Genomic DNA, 19,180 nt, shown 5'->3' on the forward strand with positions numbered 1-19,180 from the left:
CAAAACATTGATTATATACAACAAAATCTTATATAGTTAAAAAATAATAGCAAATGAAGCAATAGTGTGTAAATTTAGAGAGAAAAAAAATTGTTTAAATGTTCTAAGGACTTAGTGTTTGGAGGAAGGGGTAAAGATAATCATGACCTTCATGTTTAATGAACTGGTGTAGATGTTAAAATCTAGAGTAACAGAATGAAAACTCTTAACTTGCAAACAAGTAGAAGGAAAAATGAATTCAGGAAAGAAAATATAAAAGAAGGCAAAGAAAACAAGAATAGAAAATAAAATGTAGGGCAAAGTAGAAAACGTAAGATAAGATCATAGAAAAAAAATCCCCAAATATCAGCAATTTATAAATGGATTAAATGTTTTAGTTTAAAAACACAGATTGTCCAAGTGAATGAAAAAAAATTTGGGGTTGTATGGTGTTTATGCAAGTGAATGTGTTAGTCACTCAGTTGTGCCCAGCTCTTTGTGACTGCCGTGAACTGTAGCCCACCAGGCTCCTCTGTCCATTGGGGATTCTCCAGGCAAGAATACTGGAGTGGGTCTCCATGCCCTTCTCCAGGGGTTCTTCCCAACCCAGGTATCAAACCCAGGTCTCCTGCATTGCAAGCAGGTTCTTTACCGTTTGAGCCACCAGGGAAGTCCTAGAATACTGGAGTGGGTAGCCTATCCCTTCTCCAGGAGATCTTCTTGACCAGGAATCAAACCAGGGTCTCCTGCATTGCAGGTAGATTCTTTACCAGCTGAGCTACCAGGGAAGCATGGTGTTTATAGGGGATTCCAAGTGGCTCATGGTAAAGAATCTGCCTGGAGTGCAGAAGACGCCAGGGTTGCGGCTTCAATCCCTAGGTAGGAAGATCCCCTGGAGAAGAAAATGGCAACCCACTGCAGTTTTCTTTCTGGGAAAATCCCCTGGACAGAGGAGCCTGGCAGGCTGCAGTCCGTGGGGTTGTAGATTAGGACATGACTGAGCACGCGCACAGTGCTACAAGACGCAGATCAAAATAATTAGAAACAAAAGTTAGTAACTAAGAAAAGCAGAAAGATGTATTGAGAAAGCATAAAACTTAAAAAGCTAAAATCCTGTATTACTATAAAACAAATTGAACATAAAAAATATCTGAAATTAAGACAGTAACTACTATACAGAAGAAAACGGATAGTTACATAGGATGACATAACAATTCCAAATCTACCTTCAAATATATTAAAGCAAAAATTAATGGAATTATAAAAAGAAAACCCAGAAATAGATCTACACAAGTAAAACCAACTGATTTTTTGAAGAGATGCAAAAGCAATTCAGTGGAGGAATGGTCTTTTTAACAGCTGGTACTGGAGCAGTTGTATATCTATAGGCAAACAAACAAACAAAAACCCTCAATCTGAAACCCACACGTTATTGCGAAATTAATTCAGAATGGATTACAGATCTTTATGTCAAACTAAACTATAATGTTACTAGAGGAAAACATGGGAAAAAATCTTTGAGACCTATAGTGCAGTGAGGAATTCTTAGACATAGAAACAAAAACGTATTCCATAAAAGAAAAAAAATGTTTAAAAATTGTATATCATCAAAATTTTAAAAATCTGACCTTCCAAAGACCATATCAAGAGGATGAGAAGATAAGGTACAGACTGGGAGAAACTAGATGCAGTCCGTATATATGACAAAGATCTCATGTCTAGAACGTATAAAGAATTCTTTAAGACTCAGCAGTAAAAATCAAACAATCCAATTAGAACATCAACAGATAACGAGATATTTTACCAAAGAGGATATACAAATGGCAAATGAGCACATGAAACAAATGTTAAATGTCACTATATGTTAAAGACCATGATGAGATTTACTTTGAACAGCTAAAATTAAAAATATTGACAGTGTAAAATTATGAGAATGATGCTAAGTCACTGGATCTCTCATCCATTTTCTCATGGAATGCAAAATGGAACTATACTCTGGAAAATATTTTGACAGTTTCTTTGAAAACTATATAGAAACTATATAGTTTTTTTCAAAATTATTCTATAATCCAGTAATCACAATTCTGGGCATTTATCAGAGAAAAGAAATGTATATTCATACAAAAAGATTCACACAAATACTCATAACAACTCCATTTGGAATAGTCAAAAACTGACAGCATGCTCCTCAATACTTGCATGGTTAAACAAAATGCAGTAAACCCTCACCAAAAAATATTACTCAGCAGAAAAATAACAAAGTGTTAATTCATTCAATTTGGTTGGACCTCAAAGACATTAAGCTGAATTTAAAAAGCTAATCTCTTAATGTTGCATACTTTAAGATTCAAGCTATACAGCATTCTCAAAACAGAAAAAATTGTTTAGATTGGAAAACAGTTTATTGGTTGCCAGGGGTTAGGGCTGGCTGTGTCTATAAATGAATAGCAGGGGAAAGATCTTAGTAGTAATAAAAGTTTTTTCTTTTTTCCAGATTTATTGAAATGATATGTAGCAGTTAATAAATTTAGTATGTACAGCATGGTAATCTGATTTAAATATATCATGAAATGATTGCCATAATAAATTTAGTTATTGACCAACATCTCATATAGATACAAAGAGAGATTTATTTTGCCTTGTGATAAGAATTCTTACAATTTACTCTAAAAATTTTTCATATGTATCTTACACCAATGTGACTGTAGTCATCATGTACATTATGTCCTTAGTATATATTTCTCTTATAAGTTTGTGCCTTTTGACCACCCCTTCTAATTCCCCTTTCCCCCAACCCTGCCTTTGGAAACCACTGAATCTGATCTCTTTTTCTCTGATTCTGGTTTGTTTTGTTCTAGATTTCACAAACAAGTGAGATCTTACAGAATTTGTCTTTCTCTGTCCAACTTACTTCACTTAGTTCAGTTCAGTTCAGTCGCTCAGTCGTGTCCGACTCTGCGACCCCATGAATCGCAGCACGCCAGGCCTCCCTGTCCATCACCAACTCCCGGAGTTCACTGAGACTCACGTCCATCGAGTCAGTGATGCCATCCAGCCATCTCATCCCCTGTCATCCCCTTCTCCTCCTGCCCCCAATCTCTCCCAGCATCAGAGTCTTTTCCAATGAGTCAGCTCTTTGCATGAGGTGGCCAAAGTACTGCAGTTTCAGCTTCAGCATCATTCCCTCCAAAGAAATCCCAGAGCTGATCTCCTTCAGAATGGACTGGTTGGATCTCCTTGCAGTCCAAGGGACTCTCAAGAGTCTTCTCCAACACCACAGTTCAAAAGCATCAATTCTTCGGCACTCAGTCTTCTTCACAGTCCAACTCTCACATCCATACATGACCACAGGAAAAACCATAGCCTTGACAAGACGGACCTTTCCCTTAAAATCCATCCATACTATCTCAAGGCTGGTATAAGACTCTGCCTGCAATGTGAGAGAGCTAGGTTTGATCCCTGGGTTGGAAAGATCCCCTGGAGAAGGGAAAGGTTACCCACTCCAGTATTCTGGCCTGGAGAATTCCATGGACTGTGTAGTCCATGGGGTCACAAAGAGTCAGACATGACTGAGCAACTTTCACTATCACAAGTGGCAAACTTTCATCTTTTTATGAGTGAGTAGTTTTCCATTGTATGTATCTATTCATCCATTGATGGACAGTTAGGTTGTTTCCATGTCTTGGCTGTTCTAAATGATAAGGTCATGAATATGAGTGTTTGGTTATCTTTTCAACATAGTATGTTTGTTTCTTTCAGGTATGTTATCAGAAATGGAACTACTGGATCTACTTTTAACTTTTCAAGGACCCTTCATACTGTTTTCCATAGTAGCTGCGCCAGTCTACAGTCCTACCAAGAATGCTCAAGAGTTACCTTTCCTCCACATCCTCAAGGTTTGTTACTTCTTGTCTTTTTGATAATGGCCAGTCTAATGGGCATGAGGTGGTATTTTGTTATGGTTTTTATTTTCATTTCCCTGATGAATAACGATGTTGAGCATCTTCTTATTTACCTGTTGCCCATTTGTATATCTTCTTTCAAAGACTGTTTATTCCTCTGCCCATTTTTAAATTGGATATTTTGTTTCTTTGCTGTTGAGTTGTTTATGTATTTTGGATATTAGTCCCTTATCAGATATATGACTTGCAAATATTTTCTCCCATTCTATAGGCTGCTTTCTCATTTTGTTGATTTTTTTTTTTTTTGCTGTGCAGAAGCTTTTTAGTTGGTTATAATATAGCTAATTTACTTTATATTTCATTGCTTATATTTTGCTGTTATGTCCAAAAAATCATTACCAAGACCCATGTTAAGGATGTGTTTTTTTTTTTTTTTCTTAGCTTTTTACTAGGAGTTTCATAGTTTCTGGTGTTACACTTAAGTTTTTAATCAATTTCAAGTTAATTTTTATGAGTGGCATAATATGGGGGCCTAGTTTTGTCCTTTAAGATGTAAATATCCAATTCTCCCTGTACATTTATTGAAGACACTTTTTCTCCATCCAGTGTTCTTGGCTCCCTTGTTAAATGTTGCTGCTAAGTCACTTCAGTCGTGTCTGACTCTGTGCAACCCCACAGACGGCAGCCCACCAGGCTCCCCCGCCTCTGGGATTCTCCAGGCAAGAACACTGAAGTGGGTTGCCATTTCCTTCTCCAATGCATGGAAGTGAAAAGTGAATGTGAAGTCGCTCAGTCATGTCCGACTCTTAGCGACCCCATGGACTGCAGCCTACCAGGCTCATCCGTCCGTGGGATTTTCCAGGCAAGAGGACTGGAGTGGGGTGCCATGGCCTTCTCCTGTCAAATGTTAGTTGACCACATATGCTCAGGCTTATTTCTGGCTAATGATCTGTTCCACAGGTCTGTGTGTGTTTTTATGCCAGTGCCACATTGTTTTGATTATTATTGCTGTATAGTAATATAGGTTGAAATCAGAAACTGTGATGACTCTGGTTTTGTTGTTTCTCAAGACTGTTTTGGTTGTTTGGGGTGTTTTGTGGTTTCATATAAATTTTAGGATGATTTGTTCTATTGCTATAAAAAAGTGTTGTTGGTATCTTGATAAGGATTGCATTGAATCTATGAGTGTCTTCATTAGTGAGGACATTTTAAAAATAGTATTTCTAGCAATCCACGAACTTGAGAGTTTTGCATTTATTTGTATATTCTTTGATTTCTTTCATCAATGTCTTATTTTCAGAGTAGAGATTGTCCAATGCTTGATGAAATTTTCCCTATGCATTTTGTTGTTTTTGATCTATTGTAAGTGGAATAGTTTTCTATATTTCTTTTTCAGACAATTTGTTGTTCTCTTGAAGAGATGCTACTGATTTTTATATGTCAATTTTGTGTCCTGCAACTTTACTGAATTCATTGGTTATATCTGTCATGTTTTTTGGAGTTTTTACCTATCTTCTGTATATAAAATCCTGTCAGTTACAAATTAAGACAGTTTTACTTTTTACTTTCCAATTTGGATGCCTTTGTTTCTTTTTTCTCACCTGATTGTTGTGGCAAAACTTCCAGTACTGTGGAAAATAGGAGTGAGAGTGGGCACACTTGTGTTGTTTTTAATCTTAGAGTAAAAGCTTTTCAACTTTTTACCTATGAGTATAATGTTAGCTGTGGCCTTGTCATATGTGACCTTTATTATGTTGAGTTATGTTCCTTCTATATCTAATTTGCTAAGAGATTATTTTTTATCATAAAGAAATTTGGAATTTTGTCAAATGCTTTTTCTGAATATATTGAGATAATCATAAGATTTTTTTCCTTAATTCTAATAACATGATATATTACAGTGGTCCCCAACCTTTTTGGCACCAGATATGAATTTCATGGAAGACACTTTTTCCATGAACTGGGATGGGAGGGTTCAGGATAATTCAAGCACATAGCATTTAATGTGCACTTTATTTCTAATATAATATCATCTCTGATCTGACAGGAGACAGGAGATACTGGTCCACAGCCCAGAAGTTGGGGACCCGTGAATATCATATTTATTGATTTGCATTTGTTAAACCATTCTTGCATTCTGGAGATCATGGTGAATGATCCTTTTATTGTGCTGCTAAAGTGAGTTTGCAGTATTTTATTGAGAATTTATGCATCTATATTCATTAGGGATGTTGGCCTAACACCTTTGGGATCATGGCCTTTCCTGGCTTTGGTATCATGGTAATGTTAGCCTATATAGTGAATTTCAGAGTGCTCCAACCTCTTCCCTTGTGGTTCAGCTGGTAAAGAATCTGCCTACAATGCAGGAGACCTGGGTCCTATCCCTGGGTTGGGAAGATCCCCTGGAGAAAGGAAAGGCTAGTGACTCCAGTGTTCTGGCCTGGAGAATTCCATGGACTCTGTAGTCCATGGGTTGCAAAGAGTCAGACACAACTGAGCAACCTTCCTCATCATCATCCTACTTCTTTAATTTTTTTGAAGTTTGAAAAGGACTGGCATTAATGTTCTTTTTAAGAAATTAATTTTATCAGAGTATAATTGCTTTGCTATGTTGCATTAGTTTCTGCTGTGCAAAGAAGCGAATCAGCTATATGTACACATATATGCCCTCCCTCTTGGACCTCCTTCCCATCCCTCTAGGTCATCACAGAACACTGAACGGAGCTCGCTGTGCTTTACAGCAGAGTCCCACTACCTATCCCACATACATGGTAGTATATATATGTCAATCCTTATCTCCCAATTTGTCTCACCCTCCTCTCCCCCACTTTTATCCACAAGTCCATTATCTACATTTGCATCTCTATTCCTGCCCTGCAAATAAGTTCATCTGCACCATTTTTCTAGATTCCAGATGTGTGAGTTAATATATGATCATTGTTTTTCACGGACTGACTTCAGTCTGTATGACAGACTCTAGGTCCATCCAGTCTTCACAATTGACTCAATTCCCTTCCTTTTTTATGGCTGAGTAATATTCCATTGTATACATGTATCACATCTTCTTTATCCATTCCTCTGCTGATGGATGTCTAGGTTGCTTCTGTGTCCTGGCTATTGTAAACAGTGCTGCAGTGAACATTGGCGTATGTGTGTCTTTTTCTATTATGGTTTTCCCAGGGTATATGCCCCATAGTGAGATTTCTGGGCCATATGGAAACTCTATTTTTATTTTTTTAAAGAGCCTCCATACTGTTCTTCATAGTGGCTGTATCAATTTACACTCCCACCAGCAGTGTAAGAGGGTTCCCTTTTCTCCACACCCTCTCCAGCATTTATTTGAAGGTTTTTTGATGATGACAATGTAAGGAGATACTTCATTGTGGTTTTGATTTGCATTTCTCTGATAAGTAGGGGTGTTTAGCATATTTTCTTGTGCATGTTGGCCATCTATATGTCTTGTTTGGAGAAATATCTCTTTAGGTGTTTCACCCATTTTTTTGATTGGGTTTGTTGTTTTGATATTGAGTTGCAAGAGTTGTGTGTATATTTTTGAGATCAATCCCTTGTCAGTTGCTTTGTTTGCAGATATTTTCTTTTGTTCTGTGGGTTGTATTTTCATCTTGTTTATGGTTTCCTTTGCTGTGCTGAAGCTTTTAAGTTTAATTAGGTCTCATCTGTCTATTTTTTCCATTACTCTCAGTTCAGTTCAGTCACTCAATCGTGTCCAGCTCTTTGTGACCCCCTGAATCATAGCACACCAGGCCTCCCTGTCCATCACCAACTCCCGGAGTTCACTTGTTACTCTAGGAGGTAAATTTAAAAAGTTGTTGCTATGATTCATGTTAAAGAATGTTTTTCCTGTTTTCCTGTCAGAGTTTTATAGTGTCCAGTCTGACATTTAGGTCTTTAATCCATTTTTATTTTATTTTTGTGTATGGTGTTCGGAATTGTTCTGTGTGTGTGTACTGAGTCAGTCAGTCATGTCTGACTCTTTGCAGCCCCATGGACTGTAGCCCACTAGGCTCTCTGTCCATGGAATTTTACAGGCAAGAATACTAGAATGGATTGCCATTTTCTTTTCCAGAGGATCTTTCTGACCCAGAGACTGAACCCACATCTTTTCCATTTCCTGCATTGGCAGGCAGCTTCTTTTACCACTGGTACCACCTGGGAAGCTCAGGAAGTCTTCTAATTTCATTCTTTTACATGAAGCTGTCCAGTTTTCCCAGAACTACTTATTGAAGGGATTGTCATTTCTCTTTGTAGGTTCTTGCCTCCTTTGTCAAAAATTGAAAAGTAAAAGTGAAGTCACTGAGTCGTGTCCGACTCTTTGCGACCCCATGGACCATAACCTACCAGGCTCCTCTGTCCATGGGATTTTCCAGGCAAGAGTACTGGAGTGGGTTGCCATTTCCTTCTCCAGGGGATCTTCCTGACCCAACAATTGAACCCGGGTCTCCCACATTGCAGGCAGACGCTCTACCGTCTGAGCCACAGGTGACCATAAATGCGTGTGTTTATCTCTGGTCTTTCTATCCTGTACCAAAAACAAATCTATGTTTCTGTTTTTTTTCCAGTATTACACTGTCTTGATGACTGTAACTTTGTAGTATAGTCTGAAGTCAGGGCACCTGACTCCTCTGGCTCTGTTTTTCTGTCTCAAGATTGCTTTGGCTAATCAGGATCTCTTATGTTTTTATACAGATTATGAGATTTTTGTCTAATTCTATGAAAAATGCCATTGGTAGTTCAACAGGAATTTCATTGAATCTGTAGATAGCTTTACATATTAAGTAAAATTCATCACTAAAATCATCTGGTTTGGGGCTTTTCTTTCTTGAGAGATGTCTGATTATTGATCCATTTTCTTACTAGTAATTGGTCTGTTTAGGTTTTATATTTCTTCCTGTTTCAGTCTTGGTAGGTTGTACATTTCTAAGAATTTTTTTTTTCCCATTTCTTCTATTATCCAGTTTGTTGGCACATAGACGTTCATGGTATCTTTATTACCCTTTGTATTTCTGTGATATTAGTTGTAATTTATCTTTTTTTTAATTTATGATTTTGTTGATTTGAGTCCTCTCCTGCTTGGTTAGTCAGGCTAAAAATTTGTTAGTTTTTCCTTTGTTATACTAACTTTGGTCTCAGTTTGTTCTTTTTCTGGTTTAAGGCAGAGAGTTAGGTTGTGCTAAGATAGTGTTGTAACCTGATTGCAGTGGAATCGGTGTTACATGAATCTATGCATGTGGTTATACACCATGGGTCTTTATGCACATCTTGCACCACAGTCAGTTTCCTGGTTCTGATAGTATTCTGTCGTTATGAAAATGTAACCATCAAGGAAACTGGGTCAGGTATAGGTGGGATCTCTCTATACTATTTTTACAACTTCCTGTGAACCTGTAATTATTTTAAAATAAAAAGTTAAAATATAAACTAGGCAAATCCACCATCATAGTAGAAAGCTTTTTCTCATTTCTATTAATAACTGATAGAACAAGAAAGCCAAAAAGAAGAAAAATAAACAGAAAAAAGGAAAAAAAAGATATATAAGATTTGATCAACTCAGTTAAAAACCTTGTTTTATGGAAATATAAATGGTGGACACTGAACTAAAGTAACAGTATATATATTCTTTTAAAACACACTTAAATCATTAACATATTACACACACACATGTAAATCACAATATAAACAAAATATCAACCAATAAAAATGAAACTTGGGAAAAATATGTAGTTTTGGAAATTAAGAATCAATCTTTAGGTAATTAATGAGCTAAATAAGAAATCACAATGGAAATTAGAAAAAGTTTCACTGCATGGTAACAGCATAGAAAAATGATGTCATGTTAGTCTGTGCTTAGAGATAAATGTTTAGCTTTATGTAGTGTAGAAAATAAAAAGACCTAAATATGAATATATTTAATATCCACTCAAATATTACCAAATAAGATATTGTATAAAACTAATAAAAGTAAAAATAAAAAGTAACAGAATTTAGAGCATGGAAATGGTATACAAAGTGATAAAATTCTCAAGAAAGCCAAAATTTGGTTCTTTACAAAGACAACTGAAATTAACAAAATTGGAAGAGAGAGTAGGGAGATGTATTTAAATGATATGAGTACTGAAAGAAAAGAGTACTGAAAGAAAAGCACAACTACAGATCCTGCAGACATTAAAAATAATAAGAAATAATTTGAACCATGTATGCCAACCAATTTGAAACTTGAATAAAATAAATACCTAGACAAATATAAATAAGAGAAATTGCCTGAATAAATGGGAAACTTTTAATTTGACAGATTACTAAATTCAAGGATGGATATATGGTTATAAGAGTATTCTACAGCCTTTTCTACTAACTTGAGCAGAATAATAGCAGTTAGGATACGATGGCTTATAATTTTGGAAGCTTGCCAATTGTCCAATCAGTCACCAGAACAATGGAATAATGCAATCACACAAATAAGCCTCGTATAGGTCCTTGAAGGAGTTACAGCCACAGTCAGCATTATCAGTAGGAAAGCCATTTCTCAAACCTTCCAAGAAGGGGTGAGGAGGTTTGTTGTAGTCATCCAAAGACTTATAGATCACATTCTTATGTTAAAACTGTAAGATACAACTGGAAGTTAACAATAGATGTATGTGAGAGTTCCCCAAAAGTGAAACGAAAACACTCAACGTTTCCCATACACGTCAGTGTAGAAGTGGTTGTCAGTTAGATGTTTGATTACAGTGCAGTGGAAAATGTGGTTATTTAGTTGCTAAATCGTGTCTGACTCTTTGCAACCCCATGGACTGTAGCCCACCAGGCTGTCTGTCCTTGGGCTTTCCCAGGCAAGATACTGGAGTGGGTTGCCATTTCTTCCTCCAGGGGATCTTCCCGACCTAGGGATCAAAGCCATATCTCCTGCTTGGCAGGTAGATTCTTTACCATTAAGCCACTTGGGAAGCCCTACAATGAAAAATAGTGTGATTTTAAAATTTTAATATTAGGTTGTAAAGGATTTTCAAGAAACAGCTTAGTATAGTGAAATAAATGGGGCTTAATTGAATACCAAACTCTGGTGTTCTATTCTTCACATAAAATCGATTTATTTATAGATTGGTTTGCTGCTTCAAAAATATCTATAACTGGAAAAAGGAAGAAAAATGCAGAAATACTTAAGGAAATCTGAGACACCATCCATTTTAGAGACCCAGGTCTTTGGGTTAACAATCCACAGTGTTGTAACATTTTAATTCCTTAGTTATTTGTTTCTAGTCCTCATCAAATCTTTTACCTTTTTCAAGTCTCTTGAAGCTCTTTTCGATAGTTGAACAGAAGCCACTGCACCATAAGCAGTCACAATGAATAAGAAACAAAGACCATCAACAAAAATCAATTCATGCCTAGGAGATTCATGGAGCACAAAAGAGATGCTCATTTCTTGGCTGTTCATTTTTCTGGGTACCTCACTGATTTTCATGGCAGAATCTTTAATTTATAATTTATTTATCATTGGTCTTGAAACGCTAAGGAACTTGGAATTCCAGCAACTCAGCTCTATATCAGGTAAAACAAAGGTGTGGCAAGGTATTTCCCAAGTGAGTTTCCCAACTATTATTTTTCCTCATAATCTAAGCTCCTTGAACCATACAACAGCATGGCTATTCAATTTCCTTGATTTTTGTGCATAGAGAAATATTTTTGGATGTTGTCAAAAAAAAAAAAAAAACCCTGAACTAGGAAATACTGAATATATTCCTTTAACAAACAAATGTTGGATATCTATCTTATGCAATGCATTTTGCTAGATGTGTGGCTATAATTATTTTTCCAACAAGTAGAATAATGTAGGTGGCAACACCCAGTGAATATTAAAAAGGAAAATTTCCGAATTATTTCATTCTCTTGAGCAAGTTTACATTCATTTACTCATTTATGTATTCATGTGTGACAAACATGTACAGAACCTTTTCTTTAAAGCAGGATCCCATAGAAGGACTTAATCTTTCTTTATCTTAATTTCCTTAACTACAAAACAGTGATGATATCTCACTGGGTGGTTGCCAAGATTAAATGAGTTAAAGTGTCTGAAGCGTTGAGAACAGAATCTGGCACATGGAAATTCTATGTATATATTGACCATTGTTTTAACCCAGCACCTCTAAGAAGGGTTTCCTGAGTCAGCCTATTAAGTAGCCCCATTCAGATGCTGATATTTCATTTGTGAACTGTAAAACCAGGACAGTGAAGGTGAGATTGAAAAAAAAAACCTCAGTAAGCAAAGAAAATGATGTGAAAAGTGTATGCCCATGCCAGGAACCACTTCACTACAGGCTACTAAGAGATCAGCAGGACAGTCAAATATGTTGGCTTGCCCCATGCAGTTTCTTCAGGACATGATCCATGGTAGAGAAGAAGGAAGGGAAATTATTCTGCGTGGTTCCTTCCACCTCCTCCATTCCTCACATACTTGCAAAATGTCCTCCTCTGAGGTCTCTCAGGAAACTAGATCCCATACCCAGTATTTTGTATTAAGTCCCAGTCTTTTTCTCTTACATTCTGGTTGTTATTAATCAAGCCATACAATGGGAAGCAAAAGCAATATCAAGGTTGCCTTTGACTCAAACCTCTTTTTCAAAGCTCTCAGCATAGTGTAGTTGACAGAAGCAGGTCTTTATAATTAGAGGGGTAACTTTTGGTCTTGGATCTTCTACTTGCTAGATGTGCAAGTTATTTAAATGCTCGGTGCCTTAGTTCCTTTCATAAATCTCTGAAATAGAATTATTAATATACACCTTATAGAACTGTTACAAAGGATGAATGAGCAGTAAAGTAATGAGAGCTATGATTGTCACATAAACGTTTCAATAAATGTTGACTACGACCATAATTATCACTGCATACAAATGAGGCGACCAGGAATTCCCAATCACACCATTAACTGTGAATCAAACTAGAAGAAATATACCACAGCCTTCAGCTACATAGGAAAAGTAGGATTGAGCAATAACCATGATAAATCAACATAGAAAGCTGAATAAATAATTCAGAACCCAAACTATATATTTCTCTCACTTGAATAAATTATTCAGAAAATTCTTACTCCCTCCCACTTTAATTTGCCTTTACAGGTACCACCATAAAGTCACTTATCTATACTCTGATTTGATTCTTTGACAGTCATGTTTAAAAGTGTGTCATCAAACTCTAAGTGCATTTATATCAGATATTGTAAATTCCTATTTTATTCTGCCAAGGCAAAGTTGAATGGGAGCTTTAAGACTTGCAGAAGTATTCATATTTATACATATTTATACAGACATCCCAATAAGCAATGATATCACCACAGTGGTATTAATGGATGTCTTCATGTGAGATGATTAAATTTTTAGGTTGTCATCTTCCTGTAGATTGTGCTGTACATTCCCACCTGCTTCCTTGAAGCTTCAAAATGGCTATTATTTGACAATAAAATAAGCTTTCTATACAAGACACCCATTTTACATTTAATGAAACAAAAACTTATTTTATAATGCTACATGTTTTATCTTGGGCAGAGAAAAGAAAAGAAAAAAGCTTTAATTTCTTTAACATGCTTTAGATTTAACATTTCTTTAGATTCCAGTTAGTTACAACACCTTATTAGCCCAAGCTTAATACATTAACCTGTATTCCAATGATTTTTTGAGAATATATGATGCAACAAAACTGACAAAGTTTAAGCATAGATCTAAACAGTTGCTGCCAGTGTTCCTAGGTTTTAAAATCATCTCCTATGCTTGTTAAAATGTTTGGATTCTTATACATTGCACCTCCACCTTGAGATTTTATTCAGGAGGTCTAGGATGACAAATAGATGCCAGCATTTTTAACAAGTATCTCAGATGCAGGCAATTCATACACCACAGTTTGATCAACTGATCAAAGTATGTATAAGCCTTTTATGGACCAGAATCGGAAGAGAAGTTAACACTGACTTTCAGTAACTCTTACAAAATGTCACAAAACGTCTAGTCACTGAATACTTTGACTACTAGAAATGCAAGAATCTTTGGATTTAAGGTTGGAACACTCTGATGTTTTCCCCAATCTTGTGAAAATCAGTTGTTTTCTCTGAAAGGCACTCATTTCTCAGTACTTCTTAAATCTTAGCTGATATACTTACTTTTCTAGTCTCCAGGAGATAAAAAAAAAAAAAAAAAGAAGCCAAATCTCTTTGAGTTTCTGAGACTGTTCTTTATACAGCCTTATCTGCTGCGAGGGAAGATGTGATTGCTGATCTGTTGCATAGATATTCTCATGCATTCAACTAATGATTTTTCAAGGGACTTCTAGTAAATTTAGAGTAAGTTTTACATCGAAAATTTTGCTTCTGTGATTCCCACCATTTTCTTACTGTTTAAATTTTCTATGGCGTTTTCCCACACCGTTGCTCCACGGTGACCCCTACAGGTTCAAAGTAGCCCTAATAGAAACTCCACAGCTGGATGATACTAATGGTAGATGTCTATGGGGCTTCCCAGGTGGTGCTAGTGGTAAAGAACCTGCCTGCAATGCAGGGGAGACATAAGAGACTCAGGTTTGATCCCTGGGTTGGGAAGGTCCCCTGGAAGAAGGCATGGCAACCCCTCCAGTATTCTTACTAGGAGAATCCCATGGACAAAGGAGCCTGGTGGGCTGCAGTCCATAGGGTTGCAAAGAGTCGGACATGACTGAGCGACTTAGCTCACATATCCAATTATTATTTCCTCCTCCTCAAGTGGAATGAGAGATGATAAGAACAGAAGTCAACAAAGAATAGAAGTATTCTTGGGTTATAAAGACAGAATTGAGGAATCTTCTTCCCCATGTAAACATGTGTCCTTTTGATGGACAGAGAAGAAAATAAAAAGAATGTTTTTTTTAGTCTATCCATCCTTCAGAACATAACTTAAATATTTTTCCCAGTGGAATTATTACTTATGCTTAGGCGTGATCTTGTGATTTTCATCCTAGTGAAACATTAATGCACTGTGTATGTCTTTTAGGAAGCGATTACTACCCTGCAGTATGGATATTAATTTATTAGTAAATTATTTTCTATATTTAGTGAATACTATCTGATTATCACACTGAATATAAGGCCACATAAGCAAATTAGTAAATGACAAGCCACCCACCACCCTTACCATGAACCCACGTTCCAGTGGGGAAAAGGACTGTAAATTAATAGCTACAAACACTGAGAAATAGAATGTCAAAGCTAATTCACAACTAGATTTGGAGTTTGAGTTTTGCAGAACTGATGAAGATGTGACTTCTGTTCATAAACCAGGGAAGGGTTGATTGTTTGATGTCTGAGTCTTGGCTCTAAGGAGATGAAACATTTTTAAATGAAGTTTCTGCTATTTTCTTTTGCTTTTTAACTAAGATACAATGTCAGCATCCTCCTCCGATAATTACAGTCTCTCTTGCTTTATTATTTTGTATTTCTCTTTAACACTTAATCTCTCACTTTTTTCTTTATAGTTCCTCTCTCTTCTAGAAAAGGGATCAGTGAACTATTTATTGCCCATTAGCTTGTAGCCTGTTTTTCTGTTGAAAAATCCTACTGGAATATACCATACCCACCATTTATACATTGTCTATGGCTGCTTTTACATTGTAATGATAGTGTTAAGAAGTGGTGACAGAGGTCAAATGACTAACCCACAACTCTAACATTTTTACCATCTTGCTGTTTAAGAAAAAAGTTTGCTACTTTTCTGACCCCATGGCTTAGCAGTAAAGAATTCTCTTTCAATGCAGGAGCTTCAGGAGACACAGGTTCAATCTCTGGATCGGGAAGATCCCCTGGAGGAGGAAATGGCAACCCACACCAGTATTCTTGCATGGAAAATCCCATAAACAGAGGAGGCTGGCATGCTATAGTCCATGGGGTCGCAAAGAGTCAGACGTGACTGAGTGAGCACACACATGGTCAAGAACAAGGACTCTGAGGGCAGAGACTACATCTTGGTCAATTTTTGTAATCTTAGTACCAAGCACAGCCATCAGGAAATCTTTTTTAAGTGTGTGTGTGTGTGTGTGTGTGTGTGTGTGTTTTATTGTGATAAAAGTCACGTAATAGAAACATACTATTTTAACCATATTTAACTGTTCAGTTCTGTGGCACTAAGTACATTCACATAATTGTGGAACTCTCACAATCATCCATCTCTCAGATTTTTCACCTTCCTAAACTGAAACTCTGTTTCGATTATGAAGTAACTACCCAGTCACCCGCCCCACTTCCCCCCACCCCCTGGCATCTACTTTCTGACTCTCTGAATTTAACTATTCTAGGTATTTTGTTTAAGTGAAATCAAACCATATTTATCTGTACCTAACGTATATTGGACAGAGAAGGCAATGGCACCCCACTCCAGTACTCTTGCCTGGAAAATCCCATGGATGGGGGAGCCTGGTGGGCTGCAGTCCATGGGGTCGCGAAGAGTCGGACATGACTGAGCGACTTCACTTTGACTTTTCACTTTCATGCATTGGAGGAGGAAATGGCAACCCACTCCAGTATTCTTGCCTGGAGAATCCCAGGAACAGAGGAGCCTAGTGGGCTGCCATCTATGGGGTCGCACAGAGTCGGACACGACTGAAGTGACTTAGCAGCAACATTCTGCTTATTGGGCTTTTTAGTTGCTGGATACTTTGGTGTGGTCCATTGCTATCTAATAGTGCTATATATATTTTATATTTATTACAGAGCAGTGATATGTGTGCTTAGGATTGTTTGTATTTAGCAAATATTTATGGAGCAAGTATTATATGCTAGGTACTGTTTTAGGGAATGGAATATAGCAATGAAGAAAGACAAGGTCCATACCCTCATGAGACTTGTATTCTAGAGGACTGTTCATTACTGAATCTTTTCATGGTGTTTGTAAATGGTTGGATTTGGAAGAAGTTTTAGAATATTTTGGCCAATGGTTTTGACAGCTGGTCCTTTGGTTGTATGCATGTATACATCTAGAGATGGGAAGATGTTACTTTGAGACAGTCTTTTCCATTAGCCTCCTGAGAAATCTGTGTGCAGGTCAAGAAGCAACAGTTAGAACCGGACATGGAACAACAGACTGGTTCCAAATTGAGAAAGGAGTACATCAAGGCTGTATATTGTCATCCTGCTTATTTAACTTACATTCAGAGTGCATCATGCAAAATGCCAGGCTTGGTGAAGCACAAGCTGGAATCAAGATTGCTGGAAGAAATATCAATAACCTCAGATATGCAGATCACACCACCCTTATAGCAGAAAATGAAGAAGAATTAAAGAGCCTCTCGATGAAAGTGGAAGAGGAGAGTGAAAAAGCTGGCTTAAATCTCAATATTCAGAAAATGAAGATCATGGCATCTGGCCCCATCACTTCATGGTAAATAGATGGGGAAACAATGGAAACATTGACAGACTTTATTTTGGGGGGCTCCAAAATCACTGCAGATGGTGACTACAGCCATGAAATTGAAAGACGCTTGCTCCTTGACAGAAAAGCTATGACCAACCTAGACATCATATTAGAAATCAGAGACATTTCCTTGCCAGCAAAAGTCCATCTAGTCAATGGTTCTTCCCGTAGTCATGTATGGATGTGAGAGTTGGACTATAAACAAAGCTGAGCACCGAAGAATTGATGCTTTTGAACTGTGGTGTTGGAGAAGACTATTGAGAGTCCCTTAGACTGCAAGGAGATCCAACCAGTCCATCCTAAAGGAAATCAGTCCTGAATATTCCTTGGAAGGACTAATGCTGAAGTTGAAACTGCAATACTTTGGCCACCTGATGCAGAGAACTGACTCACTGGAGAAGACCCTGATGCTGTGAAAGATTGAAGGCAGGAGGAGAAGAGGATGACAGAGGATGAGATTGTTGGATGGCATCACTGACTCGATGGACATGAGTTTGAGTGACATGAGTTTGAGTAAGCTCTGGGAGTTGGTGATGGACAGGAAAGCATGTAGTCCATGGGGTTGCAAAGAGTTGGACACGACTGAGTGACTGAACTGAACTGATTCCATTAGAGTTGGGATTTCTAGTTTTGGCTTGCCCCATGTCTCTGGGAGACTCAGTTTCCTAAACTGTAACAGGGAAATACTTGAATGTTTTTTTTTTTTAATTATTCCAAGGATTAAATGAAAATTTGTGTTTGTGCAGTAAATTTTGCTGTATTTAAATTGCATCTCAATAAAGCTGATTTTTTTAAGAGGAAATAAAAGATTGCTTTGGCTATTCAGGGTCTTTTGTGTTGCCATACAAATTGTAGAATTTTTGTTCTACTTCTGTAAAAAATGCCATTGGTAATTTAATAGGGATTGCATTGAATCTATAGATTTCTTTGGGTAATACAGTCATTTTCACAATCTTTGATTTGAAAAATTGATTCCTCCAATCGAGGAACATGGTGTATTTCTCCATCTGTTTGTATCATCTTTGATTTCTTTCATCAATATCTTAGAGTTACTATATTGTTGGATTCTGTTTGTTGGTATTCTGTTGAGGATTTTTGCATCCATGTTCATCAGTGACACTGGCCTGTAATCTTCCTTTTTTGCAGTGTCTTTGGTTTTGGTATCAGAGTTGTAGTCACCTCATACAATGAGTTTGAGAGTGTTCGTTCCTCTACAATTTTTGGAACAGTTTCATAGGATAGGTGTTAACTATTCTCTAAATGTTTGTTAGAATTCACCTGTGAAGCCACCTGGTCCTGGACTTTGTTTGCTGTAAGTTTTTAAATCACAGTTTCAGTTTTAGTCCTTGTGTTTGGTCCGTTCATATTTTCTATTTCTTTCTGGTTTAGTCTTGGAAGGTTGTACCTTTCTAAGAATTTGTCCATTTCTTCCAGGTTGTCCATTTTATTAGCATATATTTGCTTGTAGGAGTCTCTTACGATCCTTTGTATTTTGGTAGCATCAGTTGTAATTTCTCCTTTTTCATTTCTGATTTTATTGGTTTGAGTTTCCTCCCTTTTTTCTTGATGAATCTGGTGAAAGGTTTATCAGTTTTATTTATTGTCGCAAAGAACCAGCTTTTAGTTTCATTGATCCTTGCCATTGTTTTCTTCATTTCTAGAATTTATTTCTGCTTTAATTTTTTTCTTTCTTTCTTTCTAATAATTATGGCCTTTGTTTGTTCTTCTTTCTCTGGCTGCTTTAGGTGTAAAGTTTGGTTATTTGAGATTTTTCTCATTTGTTGAGGTGGAATTGTATTGCTGTAAACATTCCTTTTAGACTCACAACTTTTGCTGCATCTTATAGGTTTTGGGTCATTGTGT

At 36.9% G+C, this 19,180-nt stretch overlaps 1 long non-coding RNA gene across 1 annotated transcript in view; it reads left to right on the forward strand.

Annotated features, from left to right (window-relative positions):
- Nucleotides 1-4,869, forward strand: part of LOC129635267 (uncharacterized) — a 33,565-nt gene extending 28,696 nt beyond the window's left edge. Inside the window, exons 2-3 of the long non-coding RNA XR_008706194.1 lie at nt 3,739-3,875; nt 4,488-4,869. This is a non-coding gene — a long non-coding RNA (uncharacterized LOC129635267). The remainder of the gene's footprint in view (nt 1-3,738; nt 3,876-4,487) is intronic.
- The last annotated feature ends 14,311 nt before the right edge of the window (nt 4,870-19,180 follow it).

The sequence above is a fragment of the Bubalus kerabau genome, chromosome 20, assembly GCF_029407905.1.
Source record: "Bubalus kerabau isolate K-KA32 ecotype Philippines breed swamp buffalo chromosome 20, PCC_UOA_SB_1v2, whole genome shotgun sequence".
Lineage (NCBI taxonomy): Eukaryota > Metazoa > Chordata > Mammalia > Artiodactyla > Bovidae > Bubalus > Bubalus kerabau.